General features: G+C 47.2%; 1 protein-coding gene across 2 annotated transcripts in view; it reads right to left on the bottom strand.

The window, feature by feature from the left end:
* Positions 1-13,728, bottom strand: part of CNTN4 (contactin 4) — a 387,684-nt gene that overhangs the window by 330,825 nt on the left and 43,131 nt on the right. For both annotated transcript variants that reach the window (XM_005881887.2, XM_005881885.2), the window contains exon 2: positions 8,654-8,709. The gene's annotated coding sequence lies outside the window, so the exon portion shown is untranslated. The remainder of the gene's footprint in view (positions 1-8,653; positions 8,710-13,728) is intronic.

Genomic DNA, 13,728 nt, shown 5'->3' with positions numbered 1-13,728 from the left:
CTGCCGCGGCCAGGCCCCGTCAGCGGCTCCCAGGTGAAGGAGGGCCTCCTCCCTGTCCTGAGGGAGAAACACTAACTTCTGGGAAAGTGAGCTTGCGGCCCGGACGTGAGGGAGACGCCGGGCATCATGGAAAACGCACAACCGGGACAAGGGCAGTGCTGTGTGCGTGACAGTGACCCTGGACGAGTCACCGAACATTCCAGAGCTGCTTCCTCCACCGGAGCTGAGGGGTGTGTCCTGGCTTCTCCTGGGGGCTCTCTGCTCCCGGGTCCTGGGAGCCCGCATTTCTGGCAGCAGCCACACTGGACGGTTCTCCGTGCAGCACACGGGACTGAGCTCCCGCCGTCCATGTTTGAGGGGAACTCACGCCCAGGACATTAACCCTGTAGGTACTCCTGATACATGGCATCACATGGGGCGCAGGAATGAGGGTGCATGGGGGGCGTTCCTGCTGGAGGCTGTGGCACACGCTGGGCCTGCATTCACCCAGACTGCGCAGGCGCTGCGACCACAATCCCTGGGTGGGCGGCCTCCCGTGTTGGGGTTTCCTATCTTTGCTCCACAAAGTCGGGTGCCATTTGCCTGCTTCGCTCCCCATTTTCTCTTTGCTTAAATGTCCTTTGGTTAGTGAGACATCCAAAAGTCCTTGAGGAAATTCCATTTATAAGCATCAATAAAATATTGACCGAGAGCTATTCATCCGCAGCCATTTCTCGGACTGGAACTTGACGAGGAGACATGAGGAGGCCCCGAGGCCCTCCCGAGAAACAGCTCCTGGTCTTGAGGCAAGGACCCAGCACCGCCCTCCACGGCCACTCGGTTTCAGTCTTTGTTTCCGCATCGTGACTGTCTTTAGCTCATACCGTACGCGTCTCTCTACAGCCGGCACCTGGCTCTTTTGTTTGAAATCATGAGCAGGAGAACAAATGTGTCCCGGGTAGTCTGACGTCCCTTTCATGTCGCTGCCAGCAGCCACTTGCGGAGGTTTTATTTTCCTGCCTTTTCCCTCCCCCTGGAGCGCAGGTGAAGGTAAGAGGATGACTGGGCAGCTGTGCCAGGCACCTGCTTTTCCACTCCCGCCGTCCCTGCTCCGGAGAACCTGCAGGGGGCGCCTCACGTCCTCTCCTCACCAACATGCTCAGTTCTGTGCTGCCTGGACCGGCCTCAGCCCATCTGCAGAGCCTGTGATTCTCACTCTCCTTTGAGAGCCTCCTTCCTCCTCCAGCCAGGACCCAGGCTGCTGTCCTCTCCCCCCCTAACCCTTTCTCTCACAGGGGGATTAAATGGTAAAACCACCACCACCGCTTCTCTAAGGCCCTTCCAGTCCTTGATCTTTCAGACCAAGGCCTGTCTCCCTTGGAAGCGGATCTGACATTTGGGGAAGGGTATTCTGCTCTCATCGCCATGCCCTGCCTCCGCCCGGCTCGCAGCGGTACCTGGACATCCCCCTCCCCCGCTGATATTTCATCCCTTTCAGATAAAGGTGGCGGCGGCTTCCTTTCCAGTCCCCCACGTGGAAGCTTCTCCGATTTCTCCAGCTGGTTCCCGCTGTTTGTTTCCAGGACTCGGCTCCTCCTGTTGCCCCAGCAGCTTCCCTCTGAGATCCTGTTCCGCTTTGTATCTGAACGTCTCCACGGAGTAACATCATCCGTGTCCACGGGCCTGTGAGACCCGGGCCAAGCTAAGCCTTTGCAAATAGCCAATCGTCCCTGGAAGCTGGGAGGCTGAATAAACGCTCGTACAATCTTTAGACAGATATATATACTCTTTTCTTTAAAATTTTTAGGACCACACTGACAGCAATTCATCGGCCTTTGGGTCCTATTTGTTAGTACATCTTTGACAGCAATGCCCAAACCCTGGGAGTCTGTGGCCTGGGGACCACTTTTAAAGGGGAGACTCTCCCGGGAATCACATGCTGTTTGGGGTGATCTATGAGGTTTCTATTCCCGATCACATGTGCGATTGAAAGGGCGGCTGTACTCAGTGTTCTAAAAACTTCGCTCTGCATTTTGACAAGCTACCATATGTCTTAGTGTAAACACGACACAGTGAAAATGTGCCCGGATTTCTCTTTTCCTTAGGATAAGAGCGATGGCGCGCGCTTATGTTGAAAGGCCTTAAAAAGTATCTTAGAGCAAGCGACAAACACTTGGTTGTAATATTACCTCTTGAGGCCCTTCTAATAGCAAACCTAATTTCATTAATTCCATCAGTGCCATGAGGCATAACGGTTCTTTACAAGAGGGCTGACCACATCATTTTTGCAGTTATGTAAATTAGAAAGAATTCCAGTAAAAACAATGGAATAATTAAGTATCGGAATATTGGGATAAAGTAGGGTATTTCCTAAAAGCCTGTCAATTCTAAATCTGATGAGCTTAAAGCAGAGACCGATTTATCAAAGGCACCAGCCCCAATTCCCATTTTCTAGATGAGAAAACTAGCCTGTGACGTGTAATGATTTCTCTAACATCGCACAGTTGGCCAACGTCAAAGTGGAAGGAAACCATGACACCTGATATTCAGTCTGTTTTTTCTTCCCTTTCGTTAGTAGAGAGATAAGTCATAGAATGATGAGATCATTGTGGATCATGTGATTTGAACCCTGTTTCTTAGAGATTAAAAAGTTGATGCTGGAAATTTCTAGTTTTGAAAATGTGGTGGACTCAGCTAATAAGGTAGACCAACACCCACCTACAAACAGAAAACTAGTGAATAAAATATAACCAAATTTTAAAAAATCTGTCAAGCTTAATAGAATGAGAGTGACCTCTGAAGACAGCTAAGATCACACAGCGCATGTCAGCCCACGGTTCACGCTAGGCTTTGCTGTGGCACCGGGCTGTGAGCCAGGGCGTTCATGCCCCATCAGACAGAACCTCCAAATAAAACGGGGCTCCCCTAAATCCATGAAAGGAAACTGGAAAACCTAGGCAACTGGCCTCAGAATGAGTATGGGATTTTGCTCTCTGCTCTGGGCTCTAGGCGTCCCCTCCAACAAATTGAAACCAAAAACTTCACTGAGTGAGAGGATCTGATCTAAATGTATACAACTCACGAAATGTAGAAAACTCACACAGGAACTGGTCTGGGATGCTTCAATCCCAGGACATTGGTAAAAGCAAACCCTGGGGCACGCTTTCACCACACAGGGTGCAAGCATCCCCCCGGGGAGAAACACCCAACATGAGCTCACAAGATGCAACTATCAACTACAGGGGAGGGAAAGACACCACCCAGAAAGGACCAGCTGGCACGCGACACAGAACAGGCAATGGAAGCACCAGAAACACGGGATTATGAGCGCGGGCAGACAATAACAGCATGTAAAGTGATTGCAGATAAAAAGGAATGGGATCCACAACAAAACAATAGAATATTATGATTAAAAAAACACACACAGAAAAATAAACCAAATAGAACTTCTCGAAAAATGATTATTGAAATTTCTAAAGGCCAATGGCCACTTGAGGTTGCCATTAAGTGCTTTTCACAAATATTCTGGTTCTCCTTTATTTCTGGGAAGAGATTAATATCATATTTCCCTGCCCTCCGTGGAGTCACCATGGCTGAGTGGCTGCCTTTGCCGATGATATGGAAGCAGAACTGGCAGGTGTCCACTTTGGGAAGAAGCTTTCCGACCTGGTCCACAACCCCCACTCTCTTCCTTTTCCCTCAGTAACTGTGGACTCGCTCCCAGACAGGGACTCCATCCACAGGGGTCTCTGCGCACAGCAAGGAGTAGAGCCCCCAGGATACCTTGTGCTGGGCAGGTGACACGAAGGAGACATAACCTCCGTGGTTCTAGCCCATGAGAGTGGGGGGGCTGCTAGTGCAGCAAAAGTTAGCTGTCTGGACTGACACACAATGGTAAGTAGCAGAGCAGACAATGATGAAGGAAGGATTTAATAATTGGACTAGGATTTTTTTCTTTTAAATCCTCACCTGAGGATTTCCATGGATCCTTAGAGAAAGAATGGAAGAAGGGAGGGAAGAGGGACGATGGAAGGGAGAGGGGGAGAGAGAGAGAGAGAGAGGTGAGAGAGACACATAGATTGGTTGCCATCTGCCTGTATTCCGACTGGCGCTTGGGGATGAAACCTGCAACCCAGGTACATGCCCTTGATTGGGGCTACCCGTTACCCTTCAGTCAACAGGCCGAAGCTCTAACCACTGTGAAACACAGGCCAGGCTGTCGTAGGAATTGGAAAAATTTGCCCAGAATGCAAAATGGAGATATAAAGGAATAAAAAAATATGAAATGATAGCTATAAGTTATGAATAGGAGGAATAAATGGTCCAGAATAGGTATAATTAGATATGCAGAAAAGGACAAACAAGCAAAATGTTTCATGTCAATATTCAAATGAATGATGGATAAGAATTTTTAAAAACTGAAAAAGGGAAATTTGTCTTCCAGTTGAAATTCATCACATGAGAAAAACTAAAAATAAATGCATAATTAAACATATCATAATGAGAGTGTAGCACTCCCATCGCAAAGAGAAAATCTTAAAAGCAAACAGAGAAGAAAAGACAGACCACATAAAAGATTGTCAATTTGACCAACAGAAGACTAATTAGCTACTGTAACAAAGAACAGAAAACAATGTAACCCTGTCCTCAAAGTACTGAGGTGAAAAATATTGTCAACTAGGAATTCCAAATATAGTTTAACATTATACATGCAAAAAAGCAAAAGAATGATAATTCATGAAAAACAATATTAAAAAGTTTACTATTAAGAGAACATATGCGTATGTTGAGGCAAAGGGACCTGAACTCAAAGGAAGTGAGATGCCAGAAGGAATGATGAACAATAAATTAATAAATATAAGTTGAGCCTTGATTATATTAAATATAAAACTAATAATTATGAACTGGAAGAAAAATCAAGTTGAGCTGAAATACTATGCACACAACAGTAACTTGAAACTTTAAGAGGCACGATTAGAGTTACAAGTCTATAGGTCTGATTGGAGAACATTATTAAAATTGGGGCACTGCTCAGCTTGCATTTTAAGTAAATCTACTAAAAATGAAAGAGAGTCCAAAGTAATAAGAAGGGATAGTGGAATAAAGGAAAATAGGTTAGTCCATTAGAAGGTGGGAAGAAGAAATATATGGAAACAGAAAACCAACACAAAATATGCAGAGACACACACCAAAACTATCACAATATATTCAGGCACATAAAACCTGACACAAAATAAGATGGTAGAGAGAACGTTATAACATTTTGGGATTCAAAATAAGTTCAAACAATTCACTTCTCTGGATAAAAGAGAGAAAATAAACCAGATTTAAAAAACAAACAAACAAAAAACATAGCTCACTGCTACTGACAGGAGACCCACCTACAGTGACATATGAGGGTTGAAAGCCAAGTAGGAGAGAAATCCTAGGCAAATGTTAAATAACTACAGCAGGTATGGCACTATTCACATCAGATAAAGTAAATATTAGGTTAAGAATCATTATGGAGAACAAAAAGACTCATCCCATAATGATCAAAGGTCAAGTCAGGAAGTTCAAGGGAATCTGATGCCCATGCATGACCAGTAGCCCCGGTCACAGGACTGAGCAGTGACCTGACCCTGACCCTCACTCCTCACCCTGGCCTTCCCTGCCTGGTCTCCATGGGACCTCACACAGTTTGAATGCTTCACTTGTTTAGATGTCTCCCTACTAGAGAACAGATTGAAAGATCAGGGCCCTTATGTAATGTATCTGCAGCCCAATCGCTGGATCCTTAGACAGGGTCCCGGAAATAGTTAGAGCCCAATAAATGCTTGTTGAGGGAACGGAGGGTTCAAAGGCCACCCATGCGGCCTGCTCCTTCCCTTTGTCCACAGGGATGGCCGGATGGCCCCGAGCAGCCTGGGGGTCACAGGGAGCGGGTCACTCAGCCACCTTTTCATAGTGAAGATGACAGACACCTGCTTGACGTTACAATGTATCATACGCTCCCTGAATCCCTCAATGACCTCTCAGTGCCCACACACTCTCTTCCATTTCAGTCTTCAAAGCCAAAGCCAAAGCCAAAGGTGAAAGAATACATCTCTACTATATTTTACAGGAAAAACTCATCGATAATAAAAATGATGGACGCAGGACATGGACATTTTCTGGCAGCGGCTTATTGTCTATTACATTCGGAAACGCCAGTGCGGACACATTTCAGTGTCAGCAACAGGGGTGTTCTCTCAGCTCCAATATCACCCCCAGGGTGTGTTAATGCTCCCCTCTGCACAGGTGGCCTCATCTGGGCTGGGAAAGGCTCCGGGGGCGGACTGCAGAGAAACAGAGAGTGTACAAATCCCACTTTAAAAAAATTTATATATTTTTTTATTGATTTCGGAGAGGAAGGGAGAGAGAGATAGAAGCATCAATGATGAGAATCATTCATCAGCTGCCTCTTGCGCGCCCCACACTAGGGATCGAGCCCACAACCCGGGCAGGTGCCCTGTCGGGAAATCTAACCATGACCTCCTGGTTCATAGGTCGATGCTTAACCACTGTGCCACACTGGCCGGCTGCATGTGGTCCTTTATTGTCTGGTTTCTTTCATTATCTTAGTTTTAAGGCTTATACAAGTTGAAGCACATATCAGCATTCATTTCTTAATCAATTTTAATTGGTTAATAACAAGATGAAAATACAGAAAGGAATGTGACCATCTTATTCCATTTGCTCCATGTGTGTAGGTTGGACTAAACTTTATGGTATTAACAAAGCAACTTTAATTCATGCAAATTCATGTAGCATGCTAGTCTCTACTTTACAGATGAGGTGGCGGGGGGGCGGGGCACCCTCAAAGAGATTAGTTTATCTTCCCAAATATGGGAGCAAGGATTGGAGCACAGGGCTCTGAAAGCAACGACCGAATATGCCCACTCAGTTGATGGATATATGACAGGACCCCTCCATGGCCCACTCAGCTGCTGATCCCCGAAGCACCAGGGACAGACTCGCAGAAGCCGAGCCAAGCTCGCCCGGTCCGGCTCTGTCGGGGCAGCGATGCAGCCAGTCAGAGGCCCGATGAAGGAGGCTGCCCAACCATCACTGCCCTCTGATTCCGGGACACGTTCTTCACCCCGAAAGGAACCCTGGGCCCCGCAGCCGACAGGCCACATCCTTCCCTCCCCTCGGTCCCCGGAGCCACTAACGTCTGCAGAGGAAGGCGGCCGCCGCTGGCTTGAGCCCTCTGGCCCACATGCCGGCCCCAGGCCTCAACACCGCGCCTCAGGGCTGGGGGAGACCCAAGCAGCTGACCAGACACAGTCGGAGAGACAAGAAGTGATCATTGTTTTCAGCCTCGGGTTTGGGTGGTTTGTTACAGAGCGATACTAACTGGCACAGAAAAATGCCGCTCTCCACCTTGGCTCATGAGAAACATCAAAGGAATAAGTGAAATAGTTTTGTTCTAAATTTTTAAAATTGAGAGTGTTAAGAATAATCTTCCCTGAGAGTCAAAATCACACGCTAATACTTACATGATGCCAACAATCCCTGTACTGAATAACTGAGTATTTCTATCTTGCTTGGCAGATAAGTTGGCCATCAAGAGATAATTATTGCACCTTTTAAAACAATTCAGCATTTTCCTGTGTGTGCACCAGTGGAATGAGCTCTTTCTCCACTGTGATGCCTAGTTTACCGCAGTCAACGTGAACATCGGTCAAGGTCACTTTAAGGACAGATGCTGCGATGGATGAACTGTGTCCCCTTAAAAGCGATGTTGAAATCCTAATTCCCTGACCGCCAATGCGACCTTATTTGGAGAAGGGTCTTTGCAGATGTGATCACGTCGGGACGAGGTCACAGTGGAACAGGGTGGCCCCTAACCCCATGACTGGTGTCCTTATAACAAGAAGGACATTTGGACACGACACGCAGGGGGACCGGGAGATCTGAGTGATGGAACTTCAAACAAGGAACACCAAGAACTGCGAGGACCAGGAGGTGGAGGAGGCCAGGACGGAGCCCCTCGGTGCCTTCAGGGGAGCCGGCCGCCTGCACCTCGAGCTCAGACTCTAACCTACGGGACCGTGAGAGAGGAAATCCCTGTGCTTGATAACACCCAGTTCACGGTGCTTCCTGACAACCGCCTTGGGAAACCGACAGACACCCCTGCACAGACACCCTGCACGTTTGCAGATGTGTATCTTTCATTAAGGGAAACAATGTAGACAGATTATTCCTGAACGTTTCCCCCTGAAGTCCTGAGTATTTGTAGGGCCTGGTTAACTTCATATTCGTGTGGATTTGACTAATGAAACATCCTCTCCTGTAAAACCATTTGCAAAACTGCAGCACCATTTACTTCATTCTCCTTCATTCCCAATGCTCTTTCCATTATGCCAAATTCTGGAGTTTTAAATTCCGAAATTCATCAGAACCACAGAAAGGCTGCCTGAGGGAGCCCCCCGCGGAGAGACCTGGGAAAGGTCTTCTTTTCCTACGCTCAGGGTTCAGTGTACCTGACATCACTGCCTTCGCGAACTGCAGCCTTTCAGAAAACCACCACAAATGAGCTCATGGTGGCAATCTGTCCCGAAAAGTTGTTGCTGTTTGTTTCCATAGAAACTAAGCACGCCAACCAGAGGTGAAGGAGCTGTGAGGAGGCTCTTCCCTGTGGGAAGCTTACCTTTCAGGGCAGTTCCTGGGGCCGCATGCTGTGCAGTGACTGCATGTCAGTGATTCCTAGAATGAGAACAAAACACACAATTAGTACCTGTGCAAGTATAAATGAGCTCATCTGTATCAGATGCGTAACTCTTCCCACTTTACAATGGACTTCGGAGGAAATGAAAATCCAATGCAGCCGGTGTGGCCTTCGGGATTGATGGAACCACCCAGAGGGGCCAGGAGGCCAGGTCCTCCCTGCTCTGCCTCCCTCTGGCCACGTGACGTCGGACAACTCACCCCCCAGCCTCTGTTAGTGGAAGGGCTCCAGGAGCCCAGGAGACCTGGTGGCGGTCAGATTCAGTAAAAAGAGACAATCTCTTCAGAAGGCACTTTACAGAGGGTTTAAAATCATGAAATGGTGAGCAAGGGAGGAGGAGACACCCCGTGGTTCTTGGTATTTATATAAACGAGGGTTTAAAATCATGAAATGGTGAGCAAGGGAGGAGACACCCCGTGGTTCTTGGTATTTATATAAATATGTAAAATGAGGGTAACGATACCACAAAACAAACTCTCCCCATAAATATGGCATTATCTGTCCTCTTAAGGCGACCAAGTTAAACTTAAATTGCAAAATAATTTTGCACCTGAGAGTATTTTCCCCCGAAGCAATAGTTTTTCCCCTCTCAGGAAAATATACACACAATATTACCAAGAATAAATGCATATATTCATATCTCCATGTTTATGTGTATGTGTGTGTCCTCTAAATGAGTTTCTACTGTACATAAATTTACGTGTGAGTAAAGCCATTGTCTTGAGATATTTTTATGATTGAAAGTATCATTAATGTAGATGTATATGTAGATCGGCCACTCAGAAATATCATTAATTATACAAGTCTAGTCTAACTTACATTTAGGTGTAGCTTTCAATGAAAACTGATGCACTGTTCCTCATTGGGAACACTGCCCAACCACTGTGTTACATAGTGTTACAAAGTGAAGTAACCGAATGTACATGTTACCATATGATCCCTACGTGACCATGGAGCGCGGGCAGAGATGTAGCATGTTTACAAATAGAAACCCACTAGGGCAGTAACTTATTTATAACGCATATAAAACAAATGGGCACCCCCTGTGTTACCATTCTCTCTTCTCTCTGGGTGGCCTCCCCAAGTACCGGGCCCCTATCATAGGCCATGGACATGCACTCTGAATAAACCAATGTTACTCTAGTTCAGAGAGCTCACTGTGCCTTTGGTTAAGTGAAAATGAAGGTCGATCACGTCACTAAGGGTCATAAGACACATTTCTCTCCTGACAAACAGCCTGGTGACAGAGCAGAGCTGGATGTGAACGATTCCAGAGTTTATAGGACCACAGATGTCCTTCTTAACCACGCCGATATGTCAATTTCCAAGTGGGAATGGGAGATAGTAGCTTGGACAGAACCAAGCCTTCAGAGACAATCTATCACAAGGCTAAATAGAAAGCAAGAATAAAGTTAAAACTGATATGAATAAAAAAATAATGGTACTGAAAACACAGGCTATTAAAATTACAGTGACCCCATGCAAGGGAAAGGAATTTTGGAAACCTGATCTAATAGCATGGCCGTTTAAACAACGCAGAAGTCGGCATTCTGGATGGCTGCTCCGCCCCATCACTCGGAAGAGCTTGATTGAAAGCTCTCAGCAGTCTGTGGGGTCAGACTCTCACTGTTTCCATCTAAACCTAAGAAACTGGAGGGTTTTTTTGTTTTGTGTTGTTTTGTTAATCCTCACCTCAAGGTATTTTTCCATTGATTTTTAGAGAGAGACACCCCTGCACAGACACCCTGCACGTTTATTCCATGCGGCCCCAGGAAGAGGGGTGGGGGAGAGGGGTGGGGGAGAGGAGAGAGAAACATCGATGTGAGAGAAACATTGATTGGTTGCTTCCTGCACACACCCCAACCAGGGCTAGTGATGGAGCCTACAACCCAGGTTCATGCCCTTGACCGAAATCGAACCCGGGACCTTTCAGTCCACTGGCCGACACTCTATCCACTGAACCAAACTAGCCAGGGCTGGAGTTTTAATGAACTCTCCCAGGGCCACGTGGCTCACCCCTGGGTGCACACACGCTGACCCCCGATGGACCCAACTCCTTAGTGGGAGCTGTTTTATGGCTAAGTGATCCAGGGTTGTTCCAAGCCACGTTTCACAACTGAGGCGATGCTTCGAACAAATACATGTTTATGAGGGAGATAAGAATTAATGTGCCTTGTGAACAGAAATGGGCCCCCTCAGGGCTGTAAGGGGAATGGCTGAGCCAGAAGGGTCCACGTATCTGGCATTTCCCATTCGGAGAGTCGAGCAACCCAAGGCCTCCACATGGATTCATTCGCCATTTGTGTCAGACTTCTCCCCTGAGAGGCTACCGAGGGCTGGTGCTGCAGAAATGAAAATATTTTACGAACGAGAGCGTACCTAGGATGCTCTAAAAAGGGTTTTGCTGTTGCGATTGTAATTATTCTTAATTATAACCGCTGTTCCCTTTAGAGCAAGGAAACTCCAGGAGTGCCTGTGCGATTTGCTCAGAGAGAAAGACCGATAGTAATCAACAAAGAAATGATCAACCGAACGTAGACTCCTGCATAACAGTTTCAGAAGTCAGCAGCGTGGACGGTTCTGAGCTCACGTGGATACTGGCCTCGGGATAACCCACGGCAGCCAAACGTGACACAGGAAACTGGCAACGGTAATCCTTACTCGCGTGGCAAATTACAATGAAATACTGACTGGTGTCTTGTATAAAATGTACGCACCATTAACCTTAACTACACCGATAAAGCTGCACAATGAAGGTCAACAACAAGAGCAGGTGTCCACCTGGGACACGGGAAATGTCCATTAACGCTACGGTAACATGGGGCGTCGGTGTTAAACGGGAAGGGTGACTGAAACCAAACATTAAACCCAGGGTGACACAGGGACCATGAATTTGGGCACATAAGCTCCACTCGCCCAGGACCCCCTGCCCTATACCACAGAGGATGTTTCCTATGATGTGTGTGTGTGTGAATTAGTTTTCTTGTTAAAAAAATGTTTTTATCGTTTTTACAGAGAGAGAAGAAGGGAGAGGGAAAGAGAGAGACACTGATCAGCTGCCTCCTACACACACTGTGGGGACGGAGCCTGCAACCGGGGCATGTGCCCTGACCGGGAATTGAACCAGTGACCTTTGGTGCATGGGTGGCACCCCACCAACCGAGCCACGCCGGCCAGGGCTGAATAGTTTGCTTATCACGCAGCTCTGTCTACAACATGCACACATGTCATGCGTGTTGAAAGATAGCAAAGCATTTTAGAGCTTGAAGGGTCAGGGGAGAAAACTCAGTTCCATGTCACAGTGGAACCAAACACCCAGCCCGATGGTGGGCTGCAGACCACGGCTCGGTGCCTCCGTCTAACGCTCCCTCCACAATTCCATCCCCGCAGCCCTCCGGACTTTTGTTCCCACGGCTTTCTCTTCGCTAAGGCACCTTCTGCCTTCATTCTCTGAGGTAAAGATCGGGGAAGACCAACTTTTCAAATAAAATAGAGGTAAAAACGCCAAAAATGTGGATTTTGACGGATACCCAAAATGCTCTTGAGATCTATCTTCCTTGAAATTGGAAAACATTTATTTAGTTATTTTTTATTATTAATATAAATGAGGCCTTGGAAGAGTTGAACTCTCTTTTTATAAGTCTCCTCTCTTTGAAGAAGCCAAAAAGGATTTAGGCTTTCAGACCCAAAAATGTGGTTTCTAGGCATTGCTCACTCAACTTCCTGTCCCTCTGGCATATCTCTGCATATTCCAGAAGTCTAAGATCATAATGGTGCTACTTCTCTTATGTGGTACTTGTGAATATGAAGTAATATACATACAATGCTTGGGAAAACAACTATTATTTTTCCCCTTCCATTGAATCTTCCCTCTTTCATTGGAGGAGTATAAACAAATTGCAGCATTTAGGATAGTACTAACAGGCAGCGACACGTGGATTTCCAAGACTATGTTATGACAAGAGAGAGCTTCAGGAGCCTGTCCATGCCACAGACAGACAACTTCAATACACGAAACACAGTGCTCGCCTGCACACTGAGATCGGACCATGTCCCCCTCCGCATCCTCAATTAGAACAGAGAATCCGTGGCTCTCACATACAGGGAGGGGGCGATTATACAAAAACCTGGTTAATCTTAGAAATGCTTCAAGGGGGAGAAGTACAGAGACATCCTGTGCAGAGGAAAGACCCTGGTGTGTGGGAAGACACTTTGGTGTAGCTCACCATTCCTGAGGGAGGCAGGTGTGTCTCCAGCCCATGGCAGCAGCTTGCCCAGATCCTATCTGGTGAAGGACTGACTCACAGGACGAAGTATCGATATGCTCACCCACCTGCTGTTCACCTATCAGATCACCCCATCCAACATTAACATTCAAATTAACTTTGACCTCCAGGTAGAGAAGTACCAAACAATGGGGAGATGAAGTCCGATGACTAAGTGTCGGAAGGGAGTTCTGGGAGTCATCCTGCAGATGCCTGCACCAGTTGATGCACCAGGCCAGTGGTCGGCAAACTGCGGCTCGCGAGCCACATGTGGCTCTTTGGCCCCTTGAGTGTGGCTCTTCCACAAAATACCCACTTCTGCACATGGGCCACGAAGTTTCAATTGCACTGTACATGGGCACCCGCACGTGGTATTTTGTGGAAGAGCCACACTCAAGGGGCCAAAGAGCTGCATGTGGCTCGAGAGCCGCAGTTTGCCGACCACGGCAGCAGGCGGATGACTTTGCAACAGTGTATCTTCTTGGGAGAAAGGGATGCCAGCTCCCTGGGCTGCGGGAGCTGAGAGCACACACGGAGCCTTTTAGAGAAGTTACTAGCATGCTGTGTTTGGTTTGCTGTCTCCCACCTTGCACTTTACAAACTGTATCTAAGCATGGACGATAACAGCCCCAATTCCTTTCACAGCAGCCGCGCTGTGTGAGAAAAATTGACAGATTAACCGGGAAAACAGCTCCCACATCACCGGGAGCTCTGACTGCCCTCAGAACAGAC

Source organism: Myotis brandtii, unplaced genomic scaffold (genome assembly GCF_000412655.1).
Source record: "Myotis brandtii unplaced genomic scaffold, ASM41265v1 scaffold693, whole genome shotgun sequence".
Lineage (NCBI taxonomy): Eukaryota > Metazoa > Chordata > Mammalia > Chiroptera > Vespertilionidae > Myotis > Myotis brandtii.
Note: the sequence above shows the minus strand (reverse complement) of the source record. Positions and strands in the feature narration are given on the sequence as shown.